Source organism: Neovison vison, chromosome 2 (genome assembly GCF_020171115.1).
Source record: "Neovison vison isolate M4711 chromosome 2, ASM_NN_V1, whole genome shotgun sequence".
In the NCBI taxonomy this organism is placed as follows: domain Eukaryota; kingdom Metazoa; phylum Chordata; class Mammalia; order Carnivora; family Mustelidae; genus Neogale; species Neogale vison.
The window spans coordinates 169201897-169217212 of record NC_058092.1 but is presented as its reverse complement, the minus strand read 5'-3'; positions in this window follow the sequence as shown (position 1 = coordinate 169217212).

Below are 15316 nucleotides of genomic sequence, written 5' to 3'. Positions count from 1 at the left end.
TTTAAAATTTTGGGAGACAGTTTTTTCTAACAGACCAGATACACCCAAAATCAAGTGTGTGGTTCTGTTCTATTCATCAGCCTAATATATATTTTTTTCCTTCCTCCCAGTCCTCCAGCAGGTTTCAGGTCTCTTCTGATTCATTTAGTGTATATTTCTCTGGGTCATTGTTACCCTTTTAGAATTTTGTTCTCTCATTTATCTATTCCTCTCTGGAAAAAATGACAAAATAGAAAAACTCACCTCAAGAAAAAAAAAAAAAAGAACAGGAGGAAGTACTGACTGCCAGGGACCTAATCAATATGGACATTAGTAAGATGTCAGAGCTAGAGCTCAGAATAATGATTAAAAAGATACTAGCTGGGCTTGAAAAAAAGCACAGAAGACTCTAGAGACTCCCTTTCCGGAGAACTAAAATCTAACCAAATTGAAATTTTGAAAAGACCCTTAATGAGGTGCAATAAAAAATGGAGGATCCAACAGCTAGGATAAATGAGGCAGAAGAGAGAAGTAGTGACAAAGAAGACCAAATGATGGAGAATAATGAAACTGACAAAGAGAGAAATAAACAACTGCTGAGTCACAAGGGAAGAATTCAAGATATAAGTGATACCATAAAGTAAAACAATATTAGAATAATTGGATCCCAGAAGGAAAGGGGGGGGGCAGAAAGTACATTGGAGCAAAATTGTAGCAGAGAACTCCCCTAATATGGGGAGGGAAACAGGCATCAAAATCCAGGAGGCTCAGAGAACCCCCTCAAAATCAATTAAAATAGGCCAACACCTTGTCATCTAATGGTGAAACTTACAAATCTCAGGGACAAAGAGAAAATCCTGATAGCAACTTGGGACAAGATGTCTGTAACCTACAACAGTAGAAACATTAGGTTGGAAGAAGATTTATCCACAGAGACCTAGCAGGCCAGAAAAGACTGGCATGATATATTCATGAAAAAATATGCAGCCAAGAATACTATATCCAGCTAGGCTGTCATTGAAAATAGAAGGAGGGATCAAAAGCTTCCAGGACAAACAGAAACTAAAAGAATTTGCAAACGCCACACCAGGTCTACAGGAAGTATTGAATGGGGTCTTCTAAGCAAAGGAAGAGTCTTAAAGTAACATAGACCAGAAAGGAAAGATAATATACAGTCACAGTCACCTTACCGGCAATACAGTGGTACTAAATTTCTATCTTTTAATAGTTACCCTGAATGTAAATGGGCTAAATGTCCCAATCAAAAGACACAGGGTATCAGAATGAATAAAAAAAACAAGACCCATAAATATGATGTCTACAGGAGGAGTCTAATTTTAGACCCAAAGACACCTCCAGTTTGAAAGTGAGGGGGTAGAAAACCATATATCGTGGTAATAGACATCAAAAGAAACCTGGGGTGGCAATCCATTTATCAGACAAATCAGATTATAAGCCAAACACTGTAATAAGACACGAGAAAGGACACCATATCATACTTAAAGGGTCTATACAACAAGGTGATCTAACAATTTTAAATATTGCTCAGCCAATTGTTCAGCCATTGCTGAGCCACTGTTCAGCCAATGATACAAACCAATTAATAACAAATAACAAAATCAAAGAAACACATAGACAATAATACAATAATACTAGGTGACTCTAACACTCCCTTCATGGATGTGGACAGATCATCTAAGCAAAAGATCAACAAGGAAATAAAGGCTTTAAATGACACACTGGACCAGACGGACATCACAGATATACTCATAACATTCCATCCCAAAGCAACAATGTGTACACATTCTTCTCTAATGCACATGGAACATTCTCCAGAATAGATCACATCCTGGGACACAAATCAGGTATCAACCAGTACCAAAAGATTGGGATCATTCCCTGCAAGTTTTCACACCACAATGCTCTGATGCTAAAACTCAATCACAGGAGGAAATTTGGAAAGAACTCAAATATATGGAGGCTACAGAGCATCCTAGTAAAGAATGAATGGGTCAACCAGGAAATTAAAGAAGAACTGAAAAAATCCATGGAAACAAATGAAAATGAAAACATTTGTTTTCAAAACAAATGTTCAAAATGTTCAAAATCTTTGGACACAGGAAAGGAAGTCCTGAAAGGAAAGTATATTGCAATAGAGGCTTTTCTCAAAAAACAAGAAAGATCTCAAATATTCAACCTAACTCTACACACAGAGCTGGAGAAAGAACAACAAAAAGCCTAAACCCAGGAGGAGAAGAGAAATCATAAAGATCAGAGCAGAAATCAATTAAATAGAAACCAAAAGAACAGTAGAAAAGATCAACAAATCTCGGAGCTAGTTTTTTGAAAGAATTAAAAGATTGATAAGCCCATGACCAGACTTCTCAGAAAGAAAAGAGAAAGGACCCAAATTAATAAAATCATGAATGAAACAGGAGAGATCACAACCAACACCAAAGAAACACAAACAATTATAAGAACATATTATGAGCAACTATATGCCAACAAATTAGATAATCTGGAAGACATGAATGCATTTCTAGAGATGTATAAACTACCAAAACTGAACCAGGATGAAATAGAAAGCCCAAACAGACCCATAACCAGTAAGGATATTGAGGAAGTAATAAAAAAATCTCCCAACAAACAAGAGCCCAGGGCCAGATGGCTTCCCAGGGGAATTCTACCAAACATGTAAAGAAGAATTAATACCTATTCTCCTGAAACTGTTCCATAAAATAGAAATGGAAGGAAAACTTCCAAACTCATTTTATGAGGCCAGCATCACCTTGATCCCAAAACCAGACAAAGACCCCATCAAAAAGGAGAAATACAGACCAATATCCTTGATGAACACGGATGCAAAAATTCTCACCCAAATACTAGGCAACAGGATCCAACAGTACATTAAAAGGATTGTTCTCCACACCCAGGAGGGACTGATCCTGGGCTGCGAGGTTGGTTCAAACATCTGATTAAAACTCTTCACAGTGTAGGCATAGAGGGAACATACTTCGATAGCATAAAAGCCATCCTATGAAAAGCCTCAAAATGTTGAAAATAGAACTGCCCTATGACCCAGCAATTGCACTACTGGGAATTTACCCTAAAGATACAAACGTAGTGATCCAAAGGGGCACGTGCACCCGAATGTTTATAGCAGCAATGTCCACAATAGCCAAACTATGGAAAGAACCTAGATGTCCATCAACAGATGAATGGATCAAGAAGATGTGGTATATATACACAATGGAATACTATGCAGCCATCAAAAGAAACGAAATCTTGCCATTTGCGACAACATGGATGGAACTAGAGCGTATCATGCTTAGCGAAATAAGTCAAGCGGAGAAAGACCACTATCATATGATCTCCCTAATATGAGGGAGTGGTGATGCAACATGGGGGCTTAAGTGGGTAGGAGAAGAATCCATGAAACAAGATGGGATAGGGAGGGAGACAAACCATAAGTGACTCTTAATCTCACGAAACAAACTGTGGGTTGCTGGGGGGAGGGGGGTTGGGAGAAGGGGGGTAGGGTTATGGACATTGGGGAGGGTATGTGCTTTGGGGTAAATTGGAAGGGGAGATGAACCATGAGAGACTATGGACTCTGAAAAACAATCTGAGGGGTTTGAAGTGGTGGGGGGGTGGGAGGTTGGGGTACCAGGTGGTGGGTATTATAGAGGGCACAGCTTGCATGGAGCACTGGGTGTGGTGAAAAAATAATGAATACTGTTTTTCTGAAAATAAATAAATTGGAAAAAAAAAAAAAAAGAAAAGCCCACAGCAAATATAATTCTCAATGGGGCAAAACTGAGAGCTTTTTGCCTAAGGTTAGGAACATGGCAGGGGTGTCCATTTCATGACTGCTATTCAGCATAGTACTAGAAGTCCTTACCTTGGCAATCAGACAACAAAAAGCAATAAAACGCATCCACATCAGCAAAGAAGCAGTCAAACTCTCACGCTTTGCAGATGATAGGATACTTTATGTGGAAAACTCAGAAGGCTCCACCCCAAAAATGCTAGAACTCATACAAGAATTCATTAAAGTGTCAGGATATAAAATCAATGCACAAAAATCAGTTGCATTTCTATACACCAACAATAAGACAGAAGAAAGAGAAATTAAGGAGTTAATCCCATGTACAACTACACCCAAAACCATAAGATACCTTATACCAAAGAGGTTAAGGATCTGTACTCAGAAAACTATAAAACACTCGTGAAAGAAATGGAGAAAGACACAAATAAATGGAAAAACATTCCATGCTCATGGATGGGAAGAACAAATATTGTGAAAATGTCTATGCTACTTAGAGCAATATACACATTTAATGCAATCCTTATCAAAATGCCATCAACTTTTTTCAAAGAAATGGAACAAAAAATTGTAAAATTTGTAATGGAACCAGAAAAAAAATAAAAAAATAAAAAGACCCTGAGTAACTAGAGGAATGTTGAAAAGGAAAAACAAAGCTTGTGGCATCACAATTCTGGACCTCCAGCTCTATTACAAAGCTGTAATTCTCAAGACAGCATGGTACTGGGACAGAAACAGACACGTACATCAATGGAATAGAATAGAGAACCCCAAAATGGACCCTCAACTCTATGGTCAACAAATTTTCAATAATGCAGGAAAGAATGGCCAGTGTGTGTGGGGGGCAGTCTTTTCAACAAATGGTGTTGGGAAAATTGGACAGCCTCATGCAGAAGAATGAAACTGGACCACTTCCTTACACCATACACAAAAAAAGTCTCAAAATGGATGAAAGACTTCAATGTGAGATAGGAATCCAACAAAATCCTCAAGAAGAACACAGGCAGCAATATCTTTGACCTCAACCACAGCACCTTCTTTCTGGACACATCACTGAAGGCAAGGGAAGCAAGGGAAAATATGAAATATGAAATACTGGGACTTCAACAAGATAAAAACCTTCTGCAGAGCAAAGGAAACAATAAACAAAACCAAAATACAACTGATAGAATGAGGAAGATATTTGCAAATGACATACCAGATAAAGGGCTAGTATCCAAAATCTATAAAGAACTTATCAAACTCAACACCCAAGGAACAAATAATCCAATCAAGAAGTGGGGAGAAGACATGTACAGACATTTCTGCAAACAAGACATCCACATGGCCAACAGACACATGAAAAAGTACTCCACATCACTCAGCATCAGAGAAATACAAATCAAAATCCCAATGAGATACCACCTCACACCACTCAGAATGGCTAAAATTAACCAGTCAGTAAATGACAGTTGGCAAGGATGTGCAGAAAGGGGAACCCTTCTACACTGTTGGTAGGAATGCAAGCTGGGGCAGCCACTCTGGAAAACAGTATGGAGGTTCCTCAAAAAGTTGAAAACAGGGGTGCCTGGGTGGCTCAGTGGGTTAAGCCGCTGCCTTCGGCTCAGGTCGTGATCAAGCCCTGGGATCGAGTCCCGCATCGGGCTCTCTGCTCAGCAGGGAGCCTGCTTCCTTCTCCCTCTGCCTGCCTCTCTGCCTACTTGTGATCTCTCTCTGTCAAATAAATAAATAAATAAAATCTTTAAAAAAAAAAAAGTTGAAACAGAACTACCCTAAGACCAGGCAATCACACTACTGGGTGTTTACCCTGGTAAAGATACAAATGTAGTGATCTGAAGGGCACATGCACCTGAATGTTTATAGCAATAGTATTATGCATCCATCAAAAATGAAATCTTGCCATCTGCAATGATATGGATGGAACAAGAGGGTATTATGCTGAGTGAAATAAGTCAATCAGAGAAAGACAATTATCATCTCACTTATATGAGAGAAACAAGACTGAGGATAATAAGGGAAGTTAGGGGAAAATAAACAAGATGAAACCAGAGAGGGAAACAAACCATAAGAGACTCTTAATCTCAGGAAACAAACTGAGGGTTGCTGGAGGAGAGGAAGGTGGGAGGGATGGGGTGGCTGGGTGATGGACACTGGGGAGGGCATGTGCTATGGTGAGTGCTGTGAATTGTATAAGACTGGTGAATCATAGACTTGTACCCCTGAAACAAATTATACATATATATTAATTTAAAAAAATACATTTTGGCTCTAGTCATTCCCCAGTTACTATTTTCTATTGGTCACATCACAGAATCTCTGGTTTGGCTTCCATAACTATGAAATGAGTTTGGACAGAAGAATCTTGGGACCACTCTGAGTTGAGGTTGAACTCATGGAATGGCATTACCTAGAACGGAGGAAGTCTGACTGTGCCCAGACCCCCCATGTTATGTCTTTACAGCCCATTTCACAACAGAAAGTTGTCATGGTGATTTACAAAAATGAAGAGACTACAAGAAGTGGAATAAGGTTGAAAGAATGAGACAAACGGGAATAAAGATGAGACAAGAGTGAATCCAGTGGTTTGATCAGCACCCAGACTTATGTGCCCCGTGGTCCTACACATTAGTTATTCTGGCCACTAATTTAGCCTTAATCTTCCCCAGCTGTCAGACCAAAAAGGGAAGTAGAATTCGTTACACAATTTACAATGAGCATAAAGTTAAAAAACAATTATTAGAGATAAGTCAGCTTTGTTTGTTGCCAAGACCTGAGAGAAATTTGTCCTAAGGGTCTTTAGAAAAACTCTGCTGTATGATATACTGGCTTAGTTGTCGGCATTCACATCTCATTTCTGTAGGTCTTGACTTTCTCTTGCCCAGCTCACAAACATCAGCCTTCCTTTCAGGAAGTCTTCAAGTGTTTAGGTCACTGATTATTCCCCCTGTTATCAGCGTTTCCTACAGTGATTACTGAAAGCGTAGATTGCTAGAATATTTCCAACTTCCTTCCACTAGCATTCTGTCTTGCCCACAGATATATATTAATCCCACTTTAATTAAGTCATTAATCAAAGCTGGATTGTAAAGGTCTGCAATTTCCATGACTCTGCGGCTGTGCTCTCCGCTGACAATGGCCTATGTAAATGCAGACCTATTTCTTCATTTCTTCAGAACATAGACTTTTTCTCCTCTTGAATTTCAAGAGTTTAAGAAAACTTTTTTTTAGACAAATGAAATGAGCTCTTATATATAGGTAGAAATATGAGGAATATGCCATCCCCTTAATTGCTGTACTAATTTAGCTTAATTATGTCCAGTATATTAATTAAGTGTTTCATATTCATATATTTCAACAAGAACGGATGCAAGTAGCATTATTTATATAATCTTATAAATTAGTTCTCTAAAAAAAAAAATCAAAATGGTTCATTGTGTTTTCAGATTCCTGTCACAATCACATACTGATGGCTTCATAACCAGCTTGCCAAATCCTGCCTCAACCTTGGCCTCACTGGCCTGGAGGGACCACTTTGCATGGTTTGTGCTAGAGCAATTAATAACAGTACCTACCTGCACTCTCCAAAAAAGTAGCAGACACTGTTTCTGGAAGCCAAGAAAGGCTTTACAGAAGGACATGCCAGAAGGAGAACAACAAAGGAACAATTAGACAAGTCTCTGCCATCTGTAGGGGAGGAGAGACCACGAGAGGACTGGAGAAGCAGAAGGAGCATTTTGTGCCAAAGCCAGAAATGTAAGAAATTTAAATTATATATTCAGAAAACGACCCATAATTCCATTTCACATGTTAATGAAATGCAAGGGAGTGCGGTAGGGTCAGAAAAGGTAAACTAAGCCTGTGTCTCAGGCAGGAGCTAGACAATCAAAGAACCTATTTCCATCTTCTATCACAGACAAATGGCCAACCACTTAAAACAACCTCACAGGACAGAAGATCACTCTAGAAGCTTTGCATATAAGATGAAGGGGAGGATTCCTAAGGAAAAGATTGAGTGAGAAAAAGAGAAAACACCTCAGCCAGAAGGCCTGGATTCAAACCTCAGGCTGCTGATGAATGTACTCTAATGGGCCCAAGAACCGGGGACACGTTATCACTCTCCCACTTCCCACGTGTCTGTTTAGGTTAGCATCACCTGCTCTTATAATGTGGATTTCATCCCAGATCCTCTCATTCATTCTTCTCTCTAGTGGAGAGGCCACCATTTAACGTAAAGCTTGATTCTTGCCCCAAGTGGCTCTGTTTTGCCAAGGAGCCTTGCTGTGGCTCATTCCTGATGAACAGTTTTATCAGATTTTGAACCCCTTCTGGGGGCTCTGAATGGAATGGCTCCACTACTAACATGTTTCAGGTTACCATGCTACTTCTCTAGTCCATTCAGTCTATTACAACACTGCAGGCTGGAACTCATCTCTCATATTCCTGCTTCCGGACCATTTAGTCTGAGAATGAAGCACTAGTCCTCACAAAGCCTGTCCCACACTCAAGGAATTCAATGGGCCTTCCATGTCCCCTCCCACCCACACACATCTGGAGTTGTTCCTGACGAGCTCCCTCATCTCCATGTGGCTATCTTTCCAAAAGGGTCATCTCTTCTTGGCTGCCTTCTGAATAATGAACAGAACAAGAGGTAGGGGGAGGGCTACATAAACCTACTTTAAATTTTGAGGTTTTTGCCTTGACAACTCAGCCCTATTTTTTTCTTACTTGTAAAAGTAACCACAGCCAAGGCCTGTTGTACGCCCTCTGAGCAGCAAGACGACCAAAGAAGCCAGACAGATTCAAATATAATAATGATCCAGACATCTGGATTAAAAACACATGATGCCTCTAGCACTTGACACTCACAGTTGAAAGGCTTGGGTGCAAAAAGTGAGCACAGAAGAGGTAAAATTATAGGCAGCAGAATGAGCCACGCCAACAGCACAGCAGTGGACGAGAGGCATCACCCCGAGTTCCTGGGACCTGAGATGGGAACGAGGGCCCTGGGAGGGACATGCAGCCTAAAACAAGCTGCAGCTACATCTGGGATTCTGGCTGTCAACCCTCCCCACATGCCATAAAACAGGATAGTGCACATGGACATAACTGGCCCTAAGTCATTCTGCTCTTCCAGAAAGCCACCATGAGAACTACACCTTAACTTTGTGGTGAGAATATATACATTTCTTCACTAAACCACTGTGATCATGGTCCAAATAAGGTTGTACAACAAATCTCGGAGTTCTCTGTGTCCTTTTCGGTTATGTGTTTTTCTATGGGACAAAAATTACCTCCGTTAGGACTGAGGTTCATTTTGGCCCATTTATTGCCCCAAAGTTTAGCAGGTCGATACAAAATTTTGCCAGGTCACGGTAAGTAATGGCCTCACCTTGGACTGCCTCTTGGCTATCTAGCATGGGAATTACTGATCCCCTCTAGGACTTACCATAGTCAGCTGTGACTGGTACCTTGGGGCCATAATTTGGGGCAAAGATTGGCTTTATAATTCCTGGAATCTTGTTGATAATTGCCTTAATTAAGTGTTTATGACATTTATTTCTGGCTTCTGTCAGTCAGATTAATTAAATGGCCAGCAGAGTGGCACACTTCTAGAATTTTCAAATTCAGTGAAGAACACATCAGGCGGGGTACCTGGGTGGCTCAGTGGGTTAAAGCCTCTGCCTTTGGGACCTGGGACCTGGGCTCAAGCCCTGCATCAGGCTCTCTGTTCAGCGGGGAGCCTGCTTTCCCCCACCTGCCTCTCTGCCTACTTGTGATCTCTCTGTCAAATAAATAAATAAAAATCTAAAAAAAACAAAAATCAAAAAACCACATCAGGCACAAGGTGGGGATGGCTGATAAAGGAAAGCCACAAGATTCAGAAGCATCCCTTAAAGTTGCTCACTGCAAACACAAGACTGAGAAATGGAAATGAGGAAAGAGCCATGAGACCTTGAAGCCCTCCAGTTTCACTCTCAGGGTGTTTTTGTTCCAGTGAACACCTCTGTTTCATTGAGACACCTCCCTGTGTAAATGGCTTCCCCCAGAACCCAAGAGGGCAGCTGATAACAAGTTTCAAATGGTAGATTTCTAGTCCCTTTTGCCACTGTGCCCTCACAGTATCTTCTGCGCCATTAGGGAGCCCAGATCATGCCTTCTCCAACATGATCTGGATCATCAGGTCTGGAGGAGGGGGTCTCCCATTATATATAAAAAATGTATAAAATATTTTATGTTCTATAATTATATATATAATATAAATATATAATTATAATTCTATAATTATATATAATATAAATATATATTATACATATATAAATATATTCTGAAGGGAAATATGTATATATATTCTGCAGAGAAAAAGTCTGATGATATATTTCTACTTTAATATTTACATTTACATTTATATTTACATTTCTTTTATGTTATGTGTGGTAATCAGAATTCTTGAGGTTTTTTATTGTGGCCAATTATCTGAATAACAAACAAAAGAGGACTATTTGTTCATTTTTTTTTTAAGATTTTATCTATTTATTTGAGAGAGAGAGAGAGATGAGCAGAGGTGGAGGGCAGAGGGAGAGGGAGAAGCAAACTCCCCACAGAAGGCAGATGTGTGTAATTTTATTCATCATAGTTATCTTTAGACAAAAGGTGCTAATGGGTGCCCTAGGGAACACTGTTTTGGAAATGGATCTGTTTAATATTCTAATAAGTGATCTGGAAGATAAAAGAATATGGCCTTTAATGAAATATCTAGCAAGACTATTTTTGAAAGGTGCTAAACACACCAAAAGAAGCAGATAAACTAGGGGCACCTGGGTAGATCAGTCGATTAAACGACTGACTCTTGATTTCAGCTCAAGTCATGATCTCAGGGTCCTGAGACTGACCCCTGTGATGGACTCTGCTCTCAGTGGGGAGTCTGTTTGAGAGTCTCTCTCACAGCCCCTCTCCCCCACTTGCACAGGCACATGCTCTCTCTAAAACGAATAAGTAAAATCATTCAAAAAAGTAACTTATAAAAACATGGACAATTGAAACAAGTTCATATTTTGCACAAAAAGAAATACCTCAAGGCAGTCTAAACCAAATGAAAATAATGTTCCCTCCTAGCAAAAGGGACAATCAGATTGGGAGAGAAACTGCCACACTTAACGGGAAGTGCTACGATTTGATGCTAATATTTTCATTTTTTGGAGTTTGTAGATTTATATGCTTGCAACAGAAAATGACATTTTTTGGTTGAAGGCTTGACAGCCTCTTTCCTAATACAAAATAAGAATGACTTTATCTTTATTCTTTTACTGGGTTCACTGGTTTATAGGGTGAGCCTATCACCCTTCTCCCCAACAGCAGCATCTGAGAATTCTGATTCTCTACATCCTCCAAAATTTGATTTTATTCAAACTTCTAAAGTTTTGTCAGGCTCATAGGAAATGAAAATATCTCATGGCTTTAAATTACATTTCCCTCTTTATTAATGAGAATGAACATTTTTTCATGTTCTCACTGGGCATTTACATAACTCCATTTATGGCTTCCCTGCTTGTGTACTTTGCTCGTCTTTATGTTAGGTTTCCCCTTTTATTTCCAAAAAGAAATTCTACATGTTAAGAATGTGAAATTTTGTCATGTGTTGTAAATACCTATTCTGATGTACAGTGTACATTTTGATTTTGCTTAGAGTCTTATCAGACAACTTAAAAAATGTAATTGTTAAATATATTTACTTCCCCTTAGAATGCTTTTTGTCTTTAAGAAGGTTCCTCCATGCTTAAATCAAATAATATTTTATTCTAGTCTTAAAAAGGTATTAGTAATACAACACCTGAAATTTATTTATTTTTCTGTATGTGTCTGTAGCTATTTATAAGCAAGGGAGACACAAAAGTCATTCACTGTGGCCTGAAGGGAAGGATATCAACTGTGGTCGAAAGACCAGGGTCTAGTCGTAGGCTCTGCCTTCACTATGAGCTCAGGTGACATTCTTGATTTCCTGGAGTCTTAGTTTCTAGATTTTTTTAAAAGGGATTAGTCCTATATATTGCCAAACAGAGCTTATCCCGAGGATACATACAAGGTGCTCCTGGAATGCGTTTATTACGGGTTTTTCATCTATTAAACAAGTTGAATCATTCTCATGAGCCTGTTCTACTCTCTGTACCTGGTCTCATGAGATCCTTCAAAAGGAATGAGATGCTGGGAAGAGACTGCCATGCTTGTAAATCCCAGAGCTCTCTGGGACAGCTGGTCATTCACACTGATGGGGAGGAGAAAAGATCAGAGTGTTCCCTGAAAATCACAGAGTCTCTACCCATCTGGGTTCTGATTCAAGCTCAAGGTTTCCTGCTGGAAAGTCAATGCCTGACTTACAATTAACAAAAACAAAATAAAACAAAACACTAGTTATCCCTTTAAAGCAGAGCCTGATCTCATTAAATATTTATTGACACTAATGACAAATTTGTAAAACAATTTCAAATCTCTCTGAGTGAGGCTAGTGGGTTACCGATGGAAAGGGAATGGATCTTTGCTTTAAATATGCTCTAGTTAGTGACTCAAGGTAAGTTGTTATCAGTGAGGAAGAAGATATTCAAAATGCATTGCAACTGCAAAGCTGAAATAATTGTATCACACATATTTAATATTTAACATGATGATACTTTATCATTTTATCAGTGTCATATATAGATCTCACAGAGGGAGTTGTACTTGGATATTTTTAAAACATTACCAGAGTTCACCATTAATTAGTTAATATGTTCCAGGTCCCGCCTCAGTTCCCTTCACACAATTATCCTCATAAATTAGCAGGAAAAACTTGGCTTTTTGTCATGGGTCTGATTCAAAGGTCTGTCATTATTAGCCAGGAAAATTGGGTCCAATGACCAAGCATTGTGAAATGGAGATAATTTATTTTAAAGGCTGTCGGTATTAAGTGGGGGGACCTGTGGTAGGCAGCATGAAGCACATCACACCCAAAACAATGGAGGGCGGCTTCCAGAGGGAGATTGTAGAGACAGGCCCTCAGCGGCTGCGGAGTCACGCCAGGACCTCACGGTCCACGCGGAGGTGTGACTGCAAGCTCTGGGGTGGCAGCACCTGGGTGCTGCTGGACAGCTGGAGCCACAGCCGTCGGACGCAGGCGAGTGTGACGGGGACACGGAGCAGGATCACAAAGGGCCAAAGAGCGAAAGCTGCATAGAAAATACGAGTGACGCTTATGATTTCACGAAATACATTTACTTTTGACACCGTGGACGGTTCCTGAAAACTAATGGCTCAAGTGCAGTGAAGAGAAAAAATTCCGTTAATAGGCTTTTTTAAACTCGACTTTGATAGTCAAACACGGGCTTCTGATTAATTTGGAGGGGTCTCATGATATGCTTATCTGTCTGTGGTTCGCTGTGCTGGTTTCTGCATTCTTATTCGGTTTCCAGACAAGTTATTTGATCTCACAGAATCATCCCCTAGGACTCCCTCCCTCTAGTCACAATTCTCCTGCGTGAGTGAGTTCCTAAAAACCACAGTAACTGACTCCTTATTTTAAAAATGATTTGTACTTCCAAAAATACAAAAATTTTAGTATCAGTTTGGTGTGACTAAGAACCCTTCCTTTAAGAAACTCAGAAACACAGCTTCCCTGTTTTGTTTTCTACCCACTGGTTATTTCACTTTCAGGAGCAGAAATTCTCTTTATGTCCTCTTTCATACATACACACACACACACACACAGATCAGAGTACTTTCACCTTCACCAATCACACTGCAAAATACATTCACATAATGTGCTTATTTATCAACTGGGATCCATCACATCGGTGGTACTGATGGATAGATTTATAGGGAAAATGTCAAAAATATGCCGGCTGCTTGATAAAGTGCTGGACTTTCTTGGCTGAGAGTAACTCAAGCGAACACATATTTTACTGAAAATAAGCAACCAAGTTTTGAATGATCTGCATCTCACAGAGAATCATGCTAACCTCTGAGCCATACAGTTTATTGTCACAGCAAGAATAAATCCAGGGCTCGTGAGGAACTCACTCGTCATAGGAAATGCTGTAGCTTTAAAGGCTTCAGATTTCCTTAAAAATATTTCCTAAAGTACTAGGCAGAGAGAAGGTGGGCCTCTGCCTGGCCCCTGAAACTGCCTCCCTTACAGTGCCAAGATGTCTACTCAAGTTCTCTTGGATACAACACCTTGGAACAGAATACAGCGGCCAAGATTCCAGGAAATGTCTGCAGTATACACCGTAGCTTACATGCAAATGCCTTATCTCATTTCTTTCTCAAATTGTCTATCTGCCATGCAATGTTACAGTGCCTTATCCCCTGATGCCCCTCTTCTGATGGTGCCTCCCATAATCCCAAGCGCATTGCAAGATTACCCCTGCTCCAGGGGCAGGTTACAGCTATTTGCTCCTTCCTCCATTGGTCCTGCTTGTTGCCCTTCAGTGAGACTTCTGGACCCTTCCTTTTTCTTCCTCTCTGACCCCCAGGTTCTATAATCTCAAGGTTAATTGTGGTGGTGGTTCTGTAACCTAAGTCACCACTAACCCCAGCAGCTACCCCTTTGTGACACAGCGTGAACTACCAGCTACTCTGCGTGCAGTTACATGGTCAGTACAGTGGCCCTAGGAAAAGGCTACCTTGAGTATTTCTACTTGACCAATGAGTCAAAAGAGCGAGTTAAAGGAGGCACACGGAGGTTACGTCTTTTATTCAACATTATATATCTTCTAAGTGGTGGAGCAAGGATTTGGGAGCAGGTGGTCAGACTCCAGAATCTGATTTTAACCACTTGGTTGACTGAGAAAATGGTCCTGGGCCCATATGGAGAAGGGAGGTCTTTGAGTAAGGACTCTTAGTGCATAGGAGAAGCTCGGGCCCTCTACATGAGCAGGCACAATCCCAGCTCTGAGAGGGGCTTCAGCTAGGGATCCGACTCACACAGACCTGGCCCGCACACCGTGGGTTACTGTAAGGCTCCTGGTGCTCAGTAGATATAGTACATGGCAAGTCAATCTTAGACTTATTAGGAATATACACAAATATAGTTTATATAAAAGTTTTATGGTGCCCACTTCCTAAAACCTGAGCTTGTTAAATGACACCAGTTGACAAGTCTATTCATTGATCCTTCTGCCAGTTAAGACTAATGTATTTAATACTGCCATTACCATTTTAAAAATAAGAATATTAATCAATATATTAAATTTTAGACAAGTGATGGTTTGGACCAATTTGTTTTCTCATATTACCCTTACCATTTTTTCTTAAAGAAAAAGAAAAAGATTTATTTATTTGAGAGAGAGTGCGGGCACTTGTGGGGGGAGGGGAAGAGGGAGGGAGAGAAGACGACACACCACTGAGCAGGGAGCCTGACAATGGGCTCCATCCTAGGACCCCCGAGATCATGGCTGGAGCCAAAACCACGAGTCAAACCCCCAACTGAATGAGCTCCCCAGGCTTCCCTCTTTAACATCTTTTCATGCTCATGTTTTTCTC